Source organism: Metopolophium dirhodum, chromosome 1 (genome assembly GCF_019925205.1).
Source record: "Metopolophium dirhodum isolate CAU chromosome 1, ASM1992520v1, whole genome shotgun sequence".
NCBI classification, from domain to species: domain Eukaryota; kingdom Metazoa; phylum Arthropoda; class Insecta; order Hemiptera; family Aphididae; genus Metopolophium; species Metopolophium dirhodum.
The window spans coordinates 65,916,163-65,923,192 of NC_083560.1; the positions used below are offsets into that span (position 1 = coordinate 65,916,163).

Below are 7,030 nucleotides of genomic sequence, written 5' to 3' on the forward strand. Positions count from 1 at the left end.
CGTGCTCTCGGCCATGTGGACCTACTCCTGAGAAATAATAGTTAAGCTTATTGTTATTAAAGAATCTACTATTCTAAGTATAATCTAAATGTTTTATTAATCATTAGCATTGAGCATAGTGCGCATTATTTTAATGTAGAAATGTATATAGGAATGATAGACTAAATGTATAAACAGTAAATAATTTATATCTTAATATAAATTAAGTACCTAGGTTTTATTATTTTGAAAGTAATAATTAAATATCTTAAAATATTTCATCGTTTAATTCGGCAACTTTTCAATGTTACCCACACCCACAGAGCACAACATTTTAAGAAAACAATTTTAATAGGTACTTATTTGGATAATTAATTATTATGCTTCGTTAAATTGGACATTTACATTTTCCATCAAAGGTTACGAATGATTTTTTTAATAGGTTGTTTGTGCGGAAGCGCACAATTATTGTTAACTATGAAAGAAATTCAGAAATAACTAAGTCATTATATTTTACATTCACGACATTCATAACTATAACCAGATGACTATAACTATTTTGTTCTGTGCTATAAGTTATAACCATGAAGATTAGAATCATAGAGTAACTAATTCTATGACTAGAATAAGGAGACCAAACTACGCTTCTGATAACGTCCCGAAATGAGTCGCACGATTAAACATTAAACAGCCACAAGCTGCGATGCATACTCTAGGGTTGCTACTTTAGCCCGCATAGTATAGGGATTATTCATGTTTTTTGGAAAATATATGTATCATTTTGAACCATGTACCTCTTTAGATTTTATAGCTCGTACGATTATGCATTTATACATGTGCATAAGTGATAAGTGTTTATTTCACAAACATGTTATTCTTTTATTCACAAACAAATTTGAGCGTAACAATACATATATCGGTATACAATGATTGTTAAAGAAAACACATTTGTGTGGGGTATCGAATAGTATCGGGCTCAGACTTGCAGTGAACAAAGAAGTATAAAAGAGGTATAAAATAGTGTTAGGTATAGAATATATGGTTTTAATGGATTGAATATTTTAATTTATACACAAAAATAAAAATAAAATTTATGAAATAAACACATATTATTTGGACATGTTTAATGTGTAGGTATAATCGCACAAGCTATAACATCGAAAGAGGGTCATGGTTCAAATAATGCATATATTTTCCAAAAAACATGAATAATTCCAGTCTTGTAAAGTACTTGAATAAAAGTATTTGAGTAAAACTTATTAGGAAATACAATAATATATTCTACATTTCTATGTATAGATTATACCAACGATAATACCTCTAAATGTACTAGTTTAAATTAGAAAAAAAATGTTAATCGTCTTTTGATTGTAGCGAAAACCTTTTCGAGCACAAGCGCATAAAAATCAAAAAATGTATCAAAATAATAACGTACAATTTCCCCTCACGATAATTATAAAAAAATACGATTTGTTGTGAATTTGTGGAGATCGAACTGACAAAAAAATGTGGAACGCTTCACGATTTTGCGTGTCATCCTTGCGCAGGGGCCATGCTAATCTTCTCTGTATCGTTCCAATTTTAGTATATGTACAGCCGAAGCTAGTACATTGGAAACTGTGTCAAACGTTCCTTATATATAAAGCAATGTTGCTTGTAATGTCACAAAGGAGAATCGGTACCTTTTACTCGAAACATAACGATTGAACCGGTGACCAAAACTAAAACGCCAATAGATGGAGCTAGCTCTGTAGCCACTCGTTCGCATTCACTGTTCAGCGGTGGCGGTAAAATTCTTTTGTCTTGGCTGTGCCGGTAAAATTGTGTCCGGACTCATTTTGCCGTAACCGCTACCGCCACCGCCAACCGCAACCGCTGCAGTGTGTGGGGACCCTTACATTCACGGTCTTATCTTATCCCGAACTAAACACTTATACCTACTAAAATACGTATTCTAAATACATTTGAATACGCACAGTATTTGAATACTTTTTTGAAAGTATCTGTATTTAAAATACCTACTATTTTTAAATACTTTTTTCATTTTACTTTATAAAATTAGGGACGTAGGGACGTCAAATTTAAATGAAATAAATAAAATAATATAAATTTGAAATTGTACGACATTTTTATTTATAGCTGATCGTGCATCGCCATGTTTTGGTATATTGTAATATTTTTAGTTGTCTATACTATGGATATCCATTTTATCAGTCCGTCAATTTCCTAATAAAATTGTAAATACCTTTACTCGAATTATGTATAGGTAAACACTATGTCACTATACATAGGTATGTAAAACTTAACGATAATCGATAGTTAATAATATAATATTACATCATTACATTATACACGCAGCTCGCATTTGGTTATTCCTATTGGGTAATCCGTTCTTACATTATCGCAGAATATGGTTGAATAACATTGTACATTTGTAACCGTGTTAGTGTATGATTTAGACAGACTATGGAGTGTGTACTAGATAAAACTTATAACATCAAGTTATACGTCATTTGTATCGTGCTGGTTTTATTATATTTTTTAATATTTAAAACTAGATAGTGCTACAATAAAAAATTAATTCAGTTTACTAATGATTCAATTTATCTATAAGGTCATTAGGCCAAAGTAAAAAAAGGTGGACAAGTGGATGTCACTCTGCTATACAGTAGGTTACAAGTGGGTCACTGTAATGGATGATGTCAAATTTGAATTCAATGAATAATAATATCATTGTATAAGAAAAACGATTCTGAGCGAAATACTAAGTATATTTGATGATATTATTGTGAATAAAGTAATTTATATATAATATAACCTACCTACTTACGTGGAACCTTGTTTTAATTTTTCAATCCTTATAATATAACTATAAAAGTTGAACATTTTATACATTTTTAACTACCTACAAAATCATTTTAGATTCTGAACGGAGCGATGAATGTATTGGTTTTACAATGATGTGTTTTTTTTTATTTTTGTGTCTGTCATCACCTTTTAGGACAGTAAAAGTGCTTGGATTTTCTTCAATAGTAACTTTTCTGATAGGAAAGTGAATTTAGTTGGTACTTTGGGGGTCAAAAGTAAAAATTTCCCAGTAGTTTTCACAAGCGATGTGAAAAACAAAAGAAAAATTAAGGAAAAACGGGAATTTTTACGCAAAATCTGTTTTCGAGAAAATCGATTTTAGTTTTTGGTGTAACTCTAAAACAAATGACCGTAGGGACATAAAATTATGACAGAATGTTTATATTAGCATTTTCTATACACCATAAAATTTACAAAATATTTTGACTCTTTTTGAGCTGTTTACGGCCATTATCAGTTTTCAATTTTTTTAGTTTTTTTTTCTATAAATATCAATAAAATTTTATCTGTTGAGTAAAAAAGCTTGAAAATTTAATAGAAGGCTCCTAGGTTATTGTTTCAAAGGCAAATGAAAAAAATTAAAAATCCTTAGTCAGAGTTTTTATTTATAAGCATTTAAAGTTCAAATTTTGACAAAATACGAAAAAATCACGAAAAATAGCAAATTATTTTGAGTTGAGAATTCATAAAAATTTTTCTTTTTAAATCTAAGATTTGAAATGTAATATAAGATTACTCATAAGTTTATCTACCTTTATCAAAAAAAAAATGTCTAGAAGAAACTTTTTTAGAAACAAATTTTTATGAGCGTCTGAAATTTATATTTTTACAACATTTGATATTTACTCGATTTCTCATGTAACAATTTTCTTATTTTATTGTAATTAAAAAACGAATGACTGTAGATACTTGAAAATTTCACTGAATGTTTATATTAACATTTTCTATACACCATAAAATGTTGAAAATGTTTTGACTCTTTTTGAGCTGTTTACGGACATTGTCAGTTTTCAATTTTTTTAGTTTTTTTTTCTATAAATATCAATAAATTTTTATTTGTTGGGTAAAAAAGCGTGAAAATTTAATATAAGGCTCCTGATATATCGTTCTAATAGCAGTTGAAAAATATTAAAAATACATATGCACAATTTTTTTTTATAAGCATTTAAAGTTCAAATTTTGACAACATTTATCAAATTTATAATTTATTAATTATTTTGTGGTTAAAAATTTATAAATTTATAAATTTTTAACTTTTATGGCTAAGGATTGAAAATTTAAAACAAGGCTCCACGTAAATAGGTTATATATAAATTACTTTATTCACAATAATATCATCAAATATACTTGGTAAAATCATAGGCTGACTGACCGTTTTCGCTCAGAATCGTTTTTCTTATACAATGATATTATATCATTGAATTCAAATTCAACACCATCCATTACAGTGACCCACTTGTAACCTACTGTACAGCAGAGCGACATCCACTTATCCACCTTTTTATTTTTGTGTCTGTGTAAGTACTAAGTAATCAAATTGTCGAAACAATGGTTCGATTTTCAACTTCAGTATCTTGTTTGGTGGGAAAGTGAATATTATTGATGCATTGAGGAGGTCAAAATTTAAAATTCTCAATAATTTTCAAAAGCGCTGGGAAAAACAACATAACAATTTTCGAGAAAATTGATTATTGTTTTTGGTGTAACTCTAAAACGAATTTTCACTGGTTTTTTATAATCGCATTTTCTATACATGATTAAATTTTCAAAATATTTCAATTTGTTTTGAACTGTTTAGGAACATTTTCAGTTTCCAATTTCATTAGTCTTTTTTTCAATAAATGTCAATAAAACTTAATTTATTGAGTAAAAAAGCTTTAAATTTAATACAAGGCTCCTACTACATTGTTACAATGACATTAAAAAAATATTAAAAATCTTTAGGCACAGTTTTTTTTATAAGCATTTAAAGTTCAAATCTTGACAAAATACGGAAAAATCACGAAAATTAGCAAATTATTTTGAGTTGAGAATTTATTCATAAAAATTTTCATATACTGTTGTCAGTTTTCAATTTTTTTCAGTTTTTTTACTATAAATATCATTAAAATTTTAATTGTTGGGTAAAAAAGCATTAAAGTTTAATACAGGGCTCCTATAAGATTACAATAGCAGTTGAAAAATATTAAAAATACAAAGCCACAATTTTTTTTATAAGAATTTAAAATTTAAAGTTATAATTTTGACAGATGTATCAAATTTAAAATTTAATAATTATTTTGTAGTTAAAAATGTATAAAGTGTCCAAATTTTATATCTAAGGATTGAAAATTTAAAACAAAGCTCCACGTAAATAGGTTATATATAAATTACTTTATTCACAATAATATCATCAAATATACTTGGTAATATCATAGGCTGACTGACCGTTTTCGCTCAGAATCGTTTTTCTTATACAATGATATTATATCATTGAATTCAAATTTAACACCATGCATTACAGTGACCCACTTGTGACCTACAGCAGAGCGGCATCTACTTACCCACTTTTTTTTCTATGAATGTCAATTACCTTTTATTTGTTGGGTAAATAAGCTTGAAAATAAAGCTTTTGTTACAACAACAGTTAAAAAAAAAATATAAAAATACAGTCACAATTTTTTGATAAGCATTTAAAGTTCTAATATTAACAAAAGGCGTAAAAATCACGAAAATGTGCGAATTATTTTAAGTAAGAAATTCATAAAAATTTTCTTTTTAAACCTAAGATTTTAAATTGTAATATAAGATTCCTCATAAGTTTTTCTACCCTAATCAGAAATAAAATATCTACCAAAAAGTCAAATTAAATTTTTATAAAAGTGTTAAAATGTAATACAAGGCTCCTGATATATTTTTAGTCTTGTAGTTGAAAAATATTGAAAATATATTACCATAATTTTTTTTTACAAGCATTTAAATTTCAAATTTTCAACAAAATTAGTCAAATTTAAAATTCGAAAATTATTTATAGTTAAAAATGTATAAAATATTCAATATTTATAGCTAAGGATTGAAAATTTAAAACAAGATTCCACGTAAATACCTATCTTATAGATAAATTACTTTATTCACAATAATTTCATCAAATATACTTAGTAATATCATAGGATCGTTTTTCTTATGCAATGATTTTATATTATTGAATTCAAATTTAATACTATATCTATTACAGTGACCTGCTGCCAATGGTGGATCCAGTGTTTAATTTTGGGAGGAGGTTCTCTTAAAAAAATAACTTCTAAGCCATAAATACATTATACATTTTAAAATATTTCTAAAAGTTAAAATAGGAGTCTGTTGTCTGTTGAAGAGGTCGGGGGGGGGGGACGAGCTGTACAGCAGATCGATACCTACTTGCCCTCTTTTTTTCACTTGTTTTTCATTTTTTGTAGTGTGTTGTTTGGTGATGCTGTAATATTTACTTCACTATTGGTTGTTTAAAATGAAAACTAAAAGAAAGGGACGTAGTGCTGAGAAAATCAGAGAGAGAAAAAGGAAACTCTTAGAAAAATCAAGTTATAGAGCCGTTTAGAGATTGACCTATGTTTTTTATCCATTATGACTCAGTTATAGAGTAATAGAAAATAAGTAATACATTATTTGTACTCTGTACTTAAGATAAATAACTAAACACATTGCATATTAAGTTGTCTCCTGAAAAAATTGAAGATGAGTAGAGGATGCGACCCTCATTTGCTAAAACATTGGTACCATATTTATGTTTTTTCGTTTTGTGATGACGAAATGGCAAGGGTCTGTCAAAATATAGATTTCCTGGAACGAATACTTGCCCCAGTCCAATCCTGAACTTTTGTAATCATAGCTTGTGTAGAAGGTAGGGAGTTAACTAATTTCATAATATATTGAAAATTTACAAATTAATAATTTATGATTAGATATACATTTACAAACAATACAAATAAAATAAGATTAGGTCTAAAAATATTAATCCATATTTATCCACAATAATTATTAATCTAGGGGCATAAACAACCATTTTGTAACTGATATTTTGGCATTAGAATATTTACAGATAATGTTATTTTTTGTAATAATACTATAATAGGCATGGAATTAAAAATAAGTAAGAACGAATCTTTGACCAACTGATTTTTAAAAAAAATTACATTAAAATCATAAA

The 7,030-nt window shown here is 27.4% G+C and overlaps 1 non-coding gene across 1 annotated transcript; it reads right to left on the reverse strand.

Annotated features, from left to right (window-relative positions):
* Positions 1 to 1,481: 1,481 nt before the first annotated feature.
* Positions 1,482 to 1,588, reverse strand: LOC132937669 (U6 spliceosomal RNA). Its single transcript, XR_009663770.1, has one exon. It is a non-coding gene; the product is annotated as a U6 spliceosomal RNA (small nuclear RNA).
* Positions 1,589 to 7,030: the final 5,442 nt, after the last annotated feature.